We start from the raw sequence: 13,244 nt of genomic DNA on the forward strand, positions 1-13,244 counted from the left end.
TCGTTCGTCTGGAAAAAAAAATATATATGTATTTTTTTTTATAGTTTTTAAATAGCCATATTTCAGGTTCATCTACTTCTTTCTCTCTCTCTCTCTTTTTATCTATGTATCTCTCTCTTTGGTGACAAAAATGTATATAATATATACCTTAAACGATTCCATCATCGCAAATTATTATTAACACTAAAAAAAAAAATTTTTTTTTTTTTTTTTATGTTAAGTCGTTTTATTAAACTTCTCGTTTTTCTTTTTTTTTTAAATTTTTTTCGCGACGCGTTTGTCGTCGACAAACGTCGTTTGTTTCGCGTTTGTTTTACATGCATATCCGGTCACGGGGGGGGGGGGCCATCGTTCGAATTTTGATACGAATCGAGTGATATATGTACTCTAGACGATGACGTTTACAAAAGAATAAGAATAATTTTTAAAAAAAAAACGCGTTCGTTTAACAAAATTTTTTTGTCGTAACAATCGACGAAATGGTCGAAAAAAAAAACCACCGCCCGGTTGTTTGTGCGGTTGTTGTTGTTGTTGTTTCACTCGGTTAAATAATAAAAATATTATTATTATTACTAAAATTTAAATTTTTCCGTTAAGAATATATATATATAAATATTATTTAATGACAAATTAAAAATTTTTTTTCCTCTCTTTGGTATGCGAATCGATAATAATGATAATGATAATAATAATAATAAAAACAGGTATACAATATTTAAAAACATTTTTTTTTTTTTTTACGACTTTAACATGTTATTAAATTCATTTATTTATTCTATATACGAATTTAAATACCTAATTTTATCGCGTTTATTATTACGTGCAAATAATAATAATGATGATAATAATTATAATTTTCACTAGTGACGTCAAACATTTTTTTTTTTTAATATAAATTTTTGTTTACATCGTACACCGAACGTGTATGAGTGAATTAATTTAACGCGTTCGTTATTTATTATATTATAATACTCGGACACCATTTTTATTATTATTATTATTATTATTATTATTATTATTTACACACGTGACGATCCCGAAAAACTTGATAACCCGAACTTTTTTCTTTTTCTTCCAATCGTTTAAACGCACTTTATAATAATAATAATAAATCACTTTACAATCACTTTTATTAAACACCACTTGACAAAAAAAATTTTCTAAAAAAAAAAAAACAAACAAACGATTCGTGCATAGCTAATAAAACTTATACTAAAAAAAAATTAATAATAATAATAATAATAATAATAATAATAAAATGTTGGTAAATGTAAGAGACAAAATTGACAAAATTTTTTAAAAGTGACTAGTGACCGTTTAGAAAGACAAAACTAAACTACGAAAAATGGCAATGAAAAAGCGCTAATGAGAAGGAAGCCACGGTGCTAAGTACCTTACATCGCATTATAATCACACAAGATCAAACCCAAAGAATAAATCGAGTAAATCTTCTTAAAAGGTTATTAGGTCGTCGGACTGGTATAGCGAGAGCGCTCTGCAGAAGGGGTATTAAATAAAACACATACAATAAACTCACCTAAGCTGTTAGAAAATCTGTTAGTGAATGTAGGGTTTTTGGCTGAGATAAAACAAGACTTAAGCCTGTTACAGAAGAGCTTAAAGCTTAGACCGTCTCAAACAGTATTAAGTAAGACCACGATTGATCCGTAACAATCCCTTACTTTTCAAACAGGACGCTAGGAAATCTTCAGAAGACAAACCCTCCCTACCCCCATTTATTAGGAACAATGACGGGGACAGGAATGAAAAAGAAAAAAAAAAAAGAAAGAAAAAAGAGAGAAAAAGAAAAAAAAAGAAAAAGACAGAATGAAAGAATGAGAAAAAAAAGGAAAGAAAAAAATAAAAGTTTTTTGTTTTGTTTTGTTTTTTTTTTTTTTTTTACTCTAAAACTCGATTCACAATTGGTTGTTTCAATCCCTACCAGAATATTTTGAAACGTCACGTGCGGTTAGGTAAACCAATGGGAAACGTTTATTTAAAAATAACCACGCCCACATTGTCTATTGTTAACAATGGCTGACGACATGCGCTTTATGGCTTTCGTAAAAAAATTCTCACCCTGGCAACCGGTTTTTTCTCTCTCTCTCACTATCCCCCTCTCTCGTTATCTCTCTCTCTTCCTCCTTCATTCTAGGAGGAGGGGAAGGGGTTTTTTTTGTATAATTTTCGTATGAAATTTTATCAACGGTGGTAAAAACATTTTGGGTTTTCAACGTACATAATAAATGTAAATGCAAGTTAAGAACGCTCAACAAAAAGTAAAAATCAAAATTCGAAAAAAAATAAATAAATTATCGACTTTTAATTATTTTTAAATGAAACTAGTGATTTATATTTCGTTTACGATATAAACAATCATTTTATTATTTTTCTTTCGTTTAAGCCCACACATGTAGATGTTTTAAATGTAAAAAAAAAACAACAAAAAAGGTTTTCCTTACGTAATAAAAAATGTTTTTTTTAATAATAATAATAATAATAATAATAATAATTATTATTATTATTATTATTATTATTATTATTATTATTATTATTATTATTATTATTATTATTATTATTATTATTAATATTATTGTTATTATTATTATTGCGAACCGAAAGGAAAAGTTTTAAAAAATGAAAATTCATATCATCAATCATTATTCGTAAAGGAAAATTTTCATACGTGATAAGAAACCCTTTTCTTGTAAAAAAAAAAAAAAAATTACACAAACAAAAGAAAAGGAAATGTTTTTCTTTTTTTTCCATTTTCCATCACGGATTAAAAAATAATTAACCCTATAATCGTTGTTTGTTGTTTGTTTTTATCATTAATATATATATATATATATATTTTTTTTATTATTATTGTCGAACCATATGTTTCATCAAAGTCAATAATTAAATTCCTGTTTATTCGATATTAATGTTATAATAATAATAATAATAAATAAACAAATGTCTTCTGCTTATATAACGAAGGGAGGGGGGGGAACGTAAAATCGAAAAAAAAATAGGAATAAAAGAATAAAATAATTTGTAATTTTTTTTTTTTTTTTTTAATCATATTGTTTTTCCGATTCGATAATATTTCAGTCGTATAATCGATTTTGAATTTGATTTTGAATAGGGAAAATCCATTTGAAGGGGTTTTTTTTTTTTTATTCAACCCTCCCCCTCCTCCCTTTTCCTCGCCCCCCCGACGTATTATAAGGGTACATTTGACTCTTTCATCCCATGTATTTAATTTGCGTTCGTGTATGTGTGTGTGTGTGTGTGTGTGTGTGTGTGTGTACATTATGTATCGATTCCCTTAGGAACATGTTTCCCAAGAGTCCATTGTATTCATTTTTATATTATATTTTTTACGTGCTTCGAACATAATCACCCTGTTCCACCCTCTACCCCCGCCTCAACTTTCGAATTTGATTTTTTTTTTCGAGTGAGAGAGAAAAAAAAAAGAAAAATTTCGATTATTATTATTATTATTATTATTATTATTATTATTATTATTATTATTATTATTATTATTTAATTTCGAATTTTTTATTTTAGAAATTTGAGACCACCTTGAAATAAGAAGAAGTTGTAATCATTTTTTTTTTTTTTCTTAAAAAAATTTTTTAATCGGGTATTAACGTAAAAAAAAAAAAAAAAAAAAAAAAAATATCAGGTTACGTACGTGTCGACGTCGTCTAAACGATAAAACTAATTACCAAAAATTTTTTTTGTTACTCTATGACATTAATGTGTGAATAAATTTTTCGAGGTTTCTGAACGTATTTTGCAGCTGTTTACATAATTATTAGAGGCCACGTGCCAAACAATTGATGATGGTTAACACTTTTTACACATGATATGTTTGTTTATTTGTTCGTTCGTTCGTTCGTTTGTTTGTTTGTTTGTTTGTTTGTCTGTCGGTTCGATTGATTATTTGCTAATGTTTAAATTGTTTATTTAAAAAAACAAAAACAATTTCCTTTAACGCACGAAATAAATAATTTTTTAATAGATGAAAATTGAACGAATTTTCACATCCGACGTATATGTATTAAAGAAATTGTTGTGTTTGTCGTTGTCGTTGTTGTTTTTTTTTCTTTTACACTTATTGATAAATAAACGGATATGTTATTTAATCCTTTTATTAGTTTAAACGTGTGTGTGCGTCGCTATCGTGTCTTATATGCGTAAATTTAATTGGTAATAATCTTTTAACCGTTTATTTATTTAATAAGTTTGTTTAGGTTGGTAACATTGTCAAATAATCGTTTTTTGTTTTAATTATATGTTTGTCGGTTGATTGAGGTTATTAAATTTTCCGCATCACTCGTAAATAATTATTTAAAAAAAAAAAAAAAAAACAGAAAAAAACGAAAAAAAATTTAAACAATGCAAAACGATTTGAAAACGATCAAAAAAGTTTACGATCGAATAATAATAATAATGATGATGAAAAAAAAGCAGAAGAAAAAGATTATGATAAATATAAATAAATAAATAAATTTTTTCTTAAGAGTATTCAAAATTTAATAAAAACTTTTAACGTGAAAAAATTTTAAAAAATATTGAAAATTGAAGTATGCTATTACCAAAAAATATACAAAAAGTTGAAAAAGATTTTTTTCTTTTTTCTTTTTTTTTTTATTACAGATTAAATTTGTCGAAATGGGGAGAGGGGAGGGGAGGTGGTATGGGGGGCCGGGGGAAACGTGACGCGAAAACGGCAACAAGTTTTTTTTTTTTTTTCGTAATATTTGGTACCACTGGTATTTCAAATGCAAAATTTTTGCCGAAGTAAAATTAATTTTTTTTTTTCCGTTCCGTTTCTTATTTATAAAATTATCATCATCATCATCATCATCATTATCATCATTATTATTTCTAGCGTAAATTTTCAAAAAGAGACAGAGAGAAAGAGAGAGAGAGAGAGGGGGGAAAGAGAAAAAAATTTTTCGTCTTTTGTATTTTCTTTTTTTCCGCTTGAAAAAATAAAATAATTGTTTAAAAAAAAAAGAAAAAAAGAAAAATATGGAAGCTCACTTTCCAGATAAATTTTCAGTTCCCTCCACTTTTCACCCCCCCCAAAAAAAAAAAAAATGAAAAATTTTCCGTAAGAAGATGAAAATTTCTCTCGTTGTTGTTCATACCGATGGTAAATTTTTGTTAGAAAAATATAATGTTAGACTATCGATCGGTAAATTTCATGTTAGAAGAACCGCCCTTGTATTGCGCGTTTTGCACCTCTCCCGATGATTTTGTTGCTGGTGGTGGTGATGCTGCTGCTGCTGCTGCTGAAGCTGATGCTGCTGTTGCTGCTTCTGCTTCTGCTTCTGCCACCCCCGGGCATTTAACTTTCATCTTTCTCTTTTCGCACACAAACTCATGCGTTTTCCCTTTTTCTCTCTCTCTCTCGCTCTCTCTTTTTTTTTTTTTTTCATTTATTTATTATCTCTTTCTCGCAGCTTCCATTTTTTCTTCTCTCTCTCTTTCTCTTTGCCTCTCCTTCTCTTTCTCTCTTTCCGCCTTTTATTTCTCTCGCCATTATTTTTCCGACCATAATTTTCAACCATTTTCCTAAACTTTATATATATATATATACACGTATACACACACAAGCGTTTATCAATTATTATTATTATTATTATTATTATTATTATTTGCTTCTTCGACCTTTTTCCCATTCTACTCCATAATAATTTTCACTTTAAATTAGAAAAAAAAAAAAAAAAAGGAAAAAAGGTTGAATGAGTTTTTTAAAAAAAATTTTCTTTTTTTTTTACTTTTAAACAAGATTTTTATGCTTTTCATAAAATTTTTTTTTTTTATTGTTGGAAAAGTTTTAATGAGGTGCGTGCCTTTTATATGTATATATATATAAAAAAACAAAATGGCGAAAGTTTCTTCGAGATACACGTTATGATGAGCAACTGAAACATAAAAAAAAAAAAAAAATTTTTTTTAATAAATGAGTATAAGTTTAACGTTTGGTTTTATGGTTTCCAAAAAAGGGATGATAATGAGGGAGGGAAAGAGGGAGAGAGGAGGGGATTGGGAACGGTTTATCAAGTGGTATCAAGTGGTTGTTGTTGGGATATCAGAGGGTTAAAACGTATCATTAAAAAAAAAAAATAGAAGGTAATTATCGTTTATTGTTTTAGATAAACTCGGTTACGAAAAATTTTTAACGACCGGAAATGAAAATTTTATTTTTTTTTCGGGGGGTCGGGGCAAAACGGGGGACTTTCGGGAGCTTAAACATAACTATCGAATTTTTTCTTATCTTTAAAATTCGAAACCTGGAAAATTTTTTTTCCCGAATGAAACGAATCGGATTTGAAAATTATTCGCAAAAAAATTTTAAAATCGGTTCGCGAACGAGTACATTCCCCCCCTCCCCCCGCATAAATAGTAAATAAAAATTTAATTTTTCCCTTTCTCCCCATCACCATCACTACCGCGACCCCCACAAAAAAGTATTAAACAAAACAGTCGATGGGAAAAACTTTTCTTTTCTTTTTTTTTCTTACTTTCTCTTTCTCTCTCTCTTTCTGTCTCGATGTGGCTGAGCCGGCTTTGATAAGATTACTCATGGTTTAATATCATTATCATCATCATCATCATCATCATTATTGCAAAATAAGAGAATAAAAATAATAAAAAAGAAAAGAAAAGAAAAAGAAAATCGCGAGCATTATAAGTAGAAAAAGAGAGAGAGAGAGAAAGAGTATTATAAATAAAGAAAGCGGATCAACTATGTAAGCTCGACTTTTCAACTTTTAACATTCTTTTATTTTTATCATTTATTGGTTTTTAATATATATAAAATTTCATTTTCGGTATGAAAAATAAATTTATCAGATAGATAGATAAACGAATGAATGGATAGATGGATAGATAGATGGATAGATAGGTAGATAGATGAATAGATGGATGGATGGATGGATGGATGGATAGGTAGATGGTTAGTTAATTTCATCGGCAAACGATTTAACTCCTATTATTTTACTATCCGATTTATGTAGCGAAAGATGAAATTTGACGAAAAAAATAAATAATAATAATAATAATTAATATTATTATTATTTTCAATTTATCACGTGACGTAATTACAAAAAAAAAATCGATCCGTTCATCGATCCGTTCATCGATCCGTTCGATATTTATTAAATAAACGGAAACAAAAAAAAAAAAAAAACGAATTTAAACGAGATTAATAGGAAAAGGTGAAGTTAAAAGTAGATTTTTTTTAAAATTAATTAATGTTTAATAGATTATCTAACGTTTGGGGAGAGAGAGAGAGAGAGGGAGAGAGGAAGGGAGGTAGGAAGGAGGAAACGCGGGCAATGATAGAACGTTCGTAATTAAAATTCAATTTGTTTTTAATTATTCGAATAAAAAAAAATTGCGAGAAAATTAAGTTTTTTTTTTTTTTTTTTTTATTTACGTGTAAGGTGGAAAGAAAAGAGATAGAAAGAGAGAGAAAAAAGGAATTTAATAAATTAATGTAAAAAAAAAAAAAAAAAAGAAAACCGGAAGTTGATCGGAAGAAAAAAAATTTGTTTGAGAAATAAGAAAGTGAGAGAGTGAAATAATTTGCGTTTCGTTTACTCATGAGTTTTTACATCAGGTAAAAATTTATGACGAAATCATAGGGGTAGAGGAAAAGAGAGGGGAGAGAGAGAGAGAGAGAAAGAGAGAGAAGAAAAAAGGAGAGAGGAGGAACATCACGAAAAAAATATGATCGATGGAGAAAATAATCATAATCACGATTACGGGAGTAGGTACGAAACGAAACAGACTTTAAAAATTTAAATTAACAAGATGATGTCGTGATCGATGACGGCGTGATTGATGACGTCATGATCGATCAGACGTCGTGGTTTTAGAATAATTTAAAAAAAAAAAAAAAGGAATACGCGAAGAAAAATTCTTTTGTGAAATAAAATTTTCAAATTAAATGTTTCGATCGAACTTATTGATTTACAAAAAAAAAAAAATTTGTTTGTTTGTTGTTGTTGTGAGAAGGTATCATCGTTACGTTGTGGGTGTGGGTGTGCGTGCGCGTGTAATCGATAGTTTAAAAAAAAAGTAGTAACAAAAGAATAGAATGACTGGCAAGTAATTTAATTTAAACATTTTAAATATTATGTGAGATATCGGTTAGTGATAACGTTGCCCTTCGTTTTGGTTTTGGTTGTTGTTTGTTGTTGTTGTTGCCAACCATCATCCGTCACCCAATGACAACAATTTTATTTAGTCATAAAAAAAAAAAAAAAATTAATAAGATATGCAAAAGGTATATGTAGTAGATGGTAAGGAGAGGAGTGACGATGATGATTTTTATACTTCTGTATATGGTTTGTCACGCAAATTTTTGATTCGGTTTCGAAGAAGAATGAATACAAAAATTGTTGTTTGATTTGAAAATGTCAAATGCGAGCCAGGTATCCCTGCTGGGTGCTGTCTCAAATCGTGAAGGAGGAGGCTTCCTGGGAATTTAAAAATGTTGTTGCCGAATCACTCATATTAAAATGGAAAGTCATTCTAGAAAAAGAATTTTTTTTTCCTTCATGGTAGTTGTCTGTCTCCCTTTGATGTTGCAACATTGAATACGTAATAAAAGGAACAAAGATTATTATTATTATTATTATTATTATTCCAGAAACCTGTTGTATGTTTTTTTTTTCTTTTTCCTTCTCCTTCTTCTGGAAGCCTTAAATAAAATAAAAATTATTTATTATTGAATTTTCCTTAAAAAAAAAAAAAAAAACATTTTCAAAATTGAATAAGACCATACCAGATTGAATAAGAAAATTGATACTTTCATCCCCCTAAACGTCGTCGTCCTTGTCGTTACATCCCCTTCTTAAAATGGGTTTTTATGAGCACAACAGGATGCCACATACGAACACGCAACTTTTCTCTGGAGTGTTCTTTTAGTTTAGTTTCTATGGATTTTCCCCTCCCTCCCTCCTCTCTCTCCTCCTCCTGTTGTTGTGTATAAAAAAAAAATTTGTTTTCATTCCACCATCATTTAATAAACTCCTCAAGGAATTCAAACTCTCGACCATTACACGTGTAATTATTTTTAAATTACTCTTTTATTTTTGACAATGGGTGGTTATATTTTCTCTTTCTATCCCTATCTATCTACCTCACTCTCTCTCTCTCTTTTTTCCCTATTTAATTATTAAAGAAAATTAACGACGCAGCCTTTTTGTTGTTGTGATTTTCTTTTTTTTTGTTTTGTTTTCTTTTTCCCTAAACGTTTTAAATTACTTATTTTGTTTTGAGTTATTCTGGTAAAGAAAAAATTTAGAGAGAGACAGAGAGAGGCAGGGAGAGAAAGAGAGAGAGATAGAGTAAGAAAATTAATAAAAAATTCAAAAACGGTCGTCGTTTGTTGTTTCAAGACGGCGAGTTTTTTTTTTTTTTTTTTTTGTATATTAAAACGACGCGTGGAAAATTTTTAATAATAAATAATTTATTATTATTATTATTATTATTTGTACTTATGTTATTCTGGCAGAAAAATATTACTACTTATGTTACTTGAGAATTCCATTGAAGTAAAACGTTTAAAAAGAAAGAGAGAGAGAGAGAGAAAGAATTTAAATAAGAATGTGGCAGTATATACCAGTTTTTCGGTGGCATCATTAAAGATGTGAGTAACACGGTGGCAGCAGATGAATAACGACAAATTAAATTATTGTCGTTTAATAGTTTCACGTTGTGAGCAAGAAAGAAAGAGAGGGAAAGAGAGAGAGAGAGAGAGAGAGAGAATCGGTTTATATATTTATTCTTTTGTAAAAACATTTTTCGTGTAATAAGAAAGAGAAAAAAAAAAAAAGACGTAAAAAATTACAAGTGGAAGAAAGAGAGATAGAGAGAGAGAGGGAAGGGAGAGGGGAGGGGGAAATTCAAGTTTTATTACGAGAAAAAAAAATATAAAAAAATCAAAATTGAAAAATAAATTCGAGAGAACGCGATTTAAAAGTGGCAGTAGAGAAAAACGAATTCGAAACGTTTCGAATGGTTGAAAATATAAAAAAAAAAACGTTTTTTTTTTTTTTTTTTTTTTTGAAAGAAAGGAAAAAAAATGTAATAATTTTTTTTTTTAGTTTTTTCCTTTTTATTCCTTCCATTTTCCTTTTTTCCTTTTTTTTCTATCTTTTCTTGTTTCTTTTTTTTTGTAGAAAGATAGGAAAAAGTTTTTTTTCATTTAGTTAATAGGGTAAAAGGAAAGGAGAAAAAAGAAAGAAAAAAGGAAAAAAAAGGAAAAAGTAAAAGAAATAAGGGATGTCTCTTGTTGATCCCTGACTCACGGTCGCTAAGCAGCTTACGTACTACCCTGAATAAGAGAGAAAAGCACTCCTTTTTCCCTTCTCTCAAAGCATCTCCAGTATCAGGAGAAGCAGGAAAAGAAGGAGAAGGAGGAGAAGGGGGAAGAACTCTCAGCCAATCCTTTCCTTCTAAGAAACATCATTATCATCATCGGTTATGAATAATTTATTGGCATCCCTTTAAAACAAAGATTTTAAACCTGGAAAACGTTTCGATTATCACGCTTTTCTTTTTGCCTTTTTTTTTTACATTTAAAAAACGCGGCGTTTGTTCGATTGCGTATTTTTTTTGTCTAAATCCACGATATTACGAGTGACGTAACAATATCGTGGGAGAGTCAAAAAAAAAAAGGACACAATAAATTCGTATAATTGAATCAAATATATAAAAAAAAACCGTAAAATGTGAGGGGAAGAAGGTAAAAATCGTGGGATCAGACAACACTGTGATATTTTCTTTTGTTTACCGCGCACTCACGCACTTACGCACACACACACGTATATGTACACAGATATAAATTTGTTAAAACTACAAAAGAAAAAAAAAAAATTTGAACAAAAGTCATAAAAAAAAAAGAAAAAAACAGTATTGAATCAGGTGCTGGTGAGTTTGTGTTTGTCAGGTATAAATGGAAAAAGTTTATATAAAAAAAAAATGAAGGGATGAAGGGATGAAGGAATGGATGGAAAGGCAAAATTTTTTTTTTTTTATTATTTTTTTGTCTCCAGGACTTTTTCATTTAGTTTTCTCATATAAATAATAATAATAATGATAAAGATTTGTGTGATTTAAAATGTGAATGAATGAATTTTTTTTTCTTCTTCTTTAAAATTCACCATCACCACCCCCTCCCTCCCTCCCTCCCATTTTTATTTTTTTTTAAAATAATAAGGATTTTGATTTATGTCGTCTGCTTGTCTCTCTCTCTATCGTACCTACGTAAAAAAAAAGAAAAAAAATTACAAATTTATTAACGCCGCGGCGCCGCCTTTTCTCTCTCTCTCTCTCTCCCTCCCCTCCTCCTCTTTATCTCCCTCCCTCTCTCTCTATTGACGAACAAAATTTAACCGAAACTAAGAGAAAAAAAAAAAGTCATAAATAAAATTATTTTTTAAGGATAAATTTTATTTATTATTATTATTATTATTGAAAAAGGGTTGTGAGGGGTGGGAAGGAAAGGGATGAAAGATAGAACGAAAGACAAAAAGGAATCGGCGGGAAAATTTCATTTCAATTTTTTTTAAAATCAAATTTAAAAAAAAAAAAAAATTTTCTTTGACGTCAGATGACGTGAAATAATTAATTTAAAAAGAAAAGAAAAGAAAAGAAAGAAAATTTTTTTGCTGACTTTTTTTTTTTTAAATCAAAAATGAAATTACGTAAGATGAAAACCTTTTTTTCATTTTAAAATCCCATCATATCAGCATCCCTTTCGGTCCAAATTTATTTATTTTATTTTTTTTTTTCCAGTAATTTTTAAAAAACTTACCTCGTTTCTTTCGTTATATGTAAATGACGTCGGCGAGTTTTTCTTTTATTTTCTTTATAGTTTCCGTTTCCGGTTGTTTTAAATGATTCGCATTAGTAAAATGTTTCTGTCGTTTGTTTTGCTGATTTTGCTATCGTTTATTTGCTTGAATTTGTTGTCGTTTAATTTTTTGAGTTTGCCGTCGTTTAGTTGGTTGAATTTGCTGTCGTTAAATTTGTTGTCGTTTATTTGATTGAATTTGCTATCGTTTGATTTGTTGAGGTTGCCGTCGTTTAAGTTGGTTGAATTTGCTATCGTTTGATTTGTTGAATTTGCTGCCATTTCATTTGATTGAATATGCTGTCCTTTAATTTTTTCCTACCTTCGTGCGGGCAATTTTTTCTTCTTTTCTTTTTTGCTGGAATTTCATACCGAATGATTTTTCATTTATTTATTATTTCCTCTTCATTTACAAAAAAAAAAAAAAAAAAAAATTTAACAATTTAACAATAAAAAAAAAAAGAAAAAATAAAGGAAAAAATTTTTTTTTATTTTGTTGTTGTTGTTGTAAAATCAAAGTCAATAACAATAATAATGATAATAATAATAATAATAGGCAATTGACTCGAACGCATGAAAAAACAAATTCACCGGAAATTTTTTTCTTTTATTTTTCCAATTTTGATTTGAAATGTTTCGTTCTCTCTCTCCGTCTCTCTCTCACTTATTTTTATTTCTATTTATTTATCAATATACCAACATGTTTCTCTCTCTCTCTTTTTGTTTTTTTCCCATTCGTATTTTTTCAAGCGAATTTTTTTTTTTAAATATAAAATAATGGATCATCTCGTCATTGTTAAAAAATTTTATTTTTATTATTATCATCGTCATCATCATCATCATTATTATTATTTTTCAAATCGATTTCACCTGGTTGGTTGGTAGTTTTAAGGAAAATTTTCGGTTAAACCGACAGACGTACCAAACGGGGCCAATCGACCGAAAATGTTTTTTTCAGTTTCTTAAAAAACCTTTTTTTTTTTTTTTTTTTTTTTTTTTTGTAAAAGAATCGAAGGATTAACGAAATTCTTTTTTTTTTTTTTCTTGATGAATAGGTTGGTAGACATTGTAACGAACGACGACGAAAGATTTTTTTTTTTTTTGAAAATAATTGAGCCTTAAAAAACAAATTTTTTTTTTTTGGAATAAATTGTAATTACCACAAAAGATGACGGTTATGAAACTAATTTTATTATTATTATTATTATTATTATTTTTTTTAAAATCTTACGTCCCCCCCCCCGTTTATTATTTTTAATTTACTGAGTGGGGGCGGGGGCGTGGGCGGGGGCGGGCCCGTGCCCGTGCGTCATTTCGGCCGTTTTTTATATTTAAAAAAAAAAAAATTTTCTTTTTCTAAAAAAAAAAAAAA

Source organism: Pediculus humanus, genomic scaffold, assembly GCF_000006295.1.
Source record: "Pediculus humanus corporis 1103172107781 genomic scaffold, whole genome shotgun sequence".
Taxonomy (NCBI): domain Eukaryota; kingdom Metazoa; phylum Arthropoda; class Insecta; order Psocodea; family Pediculidae; genus Pediculus; species Pediculus humanus.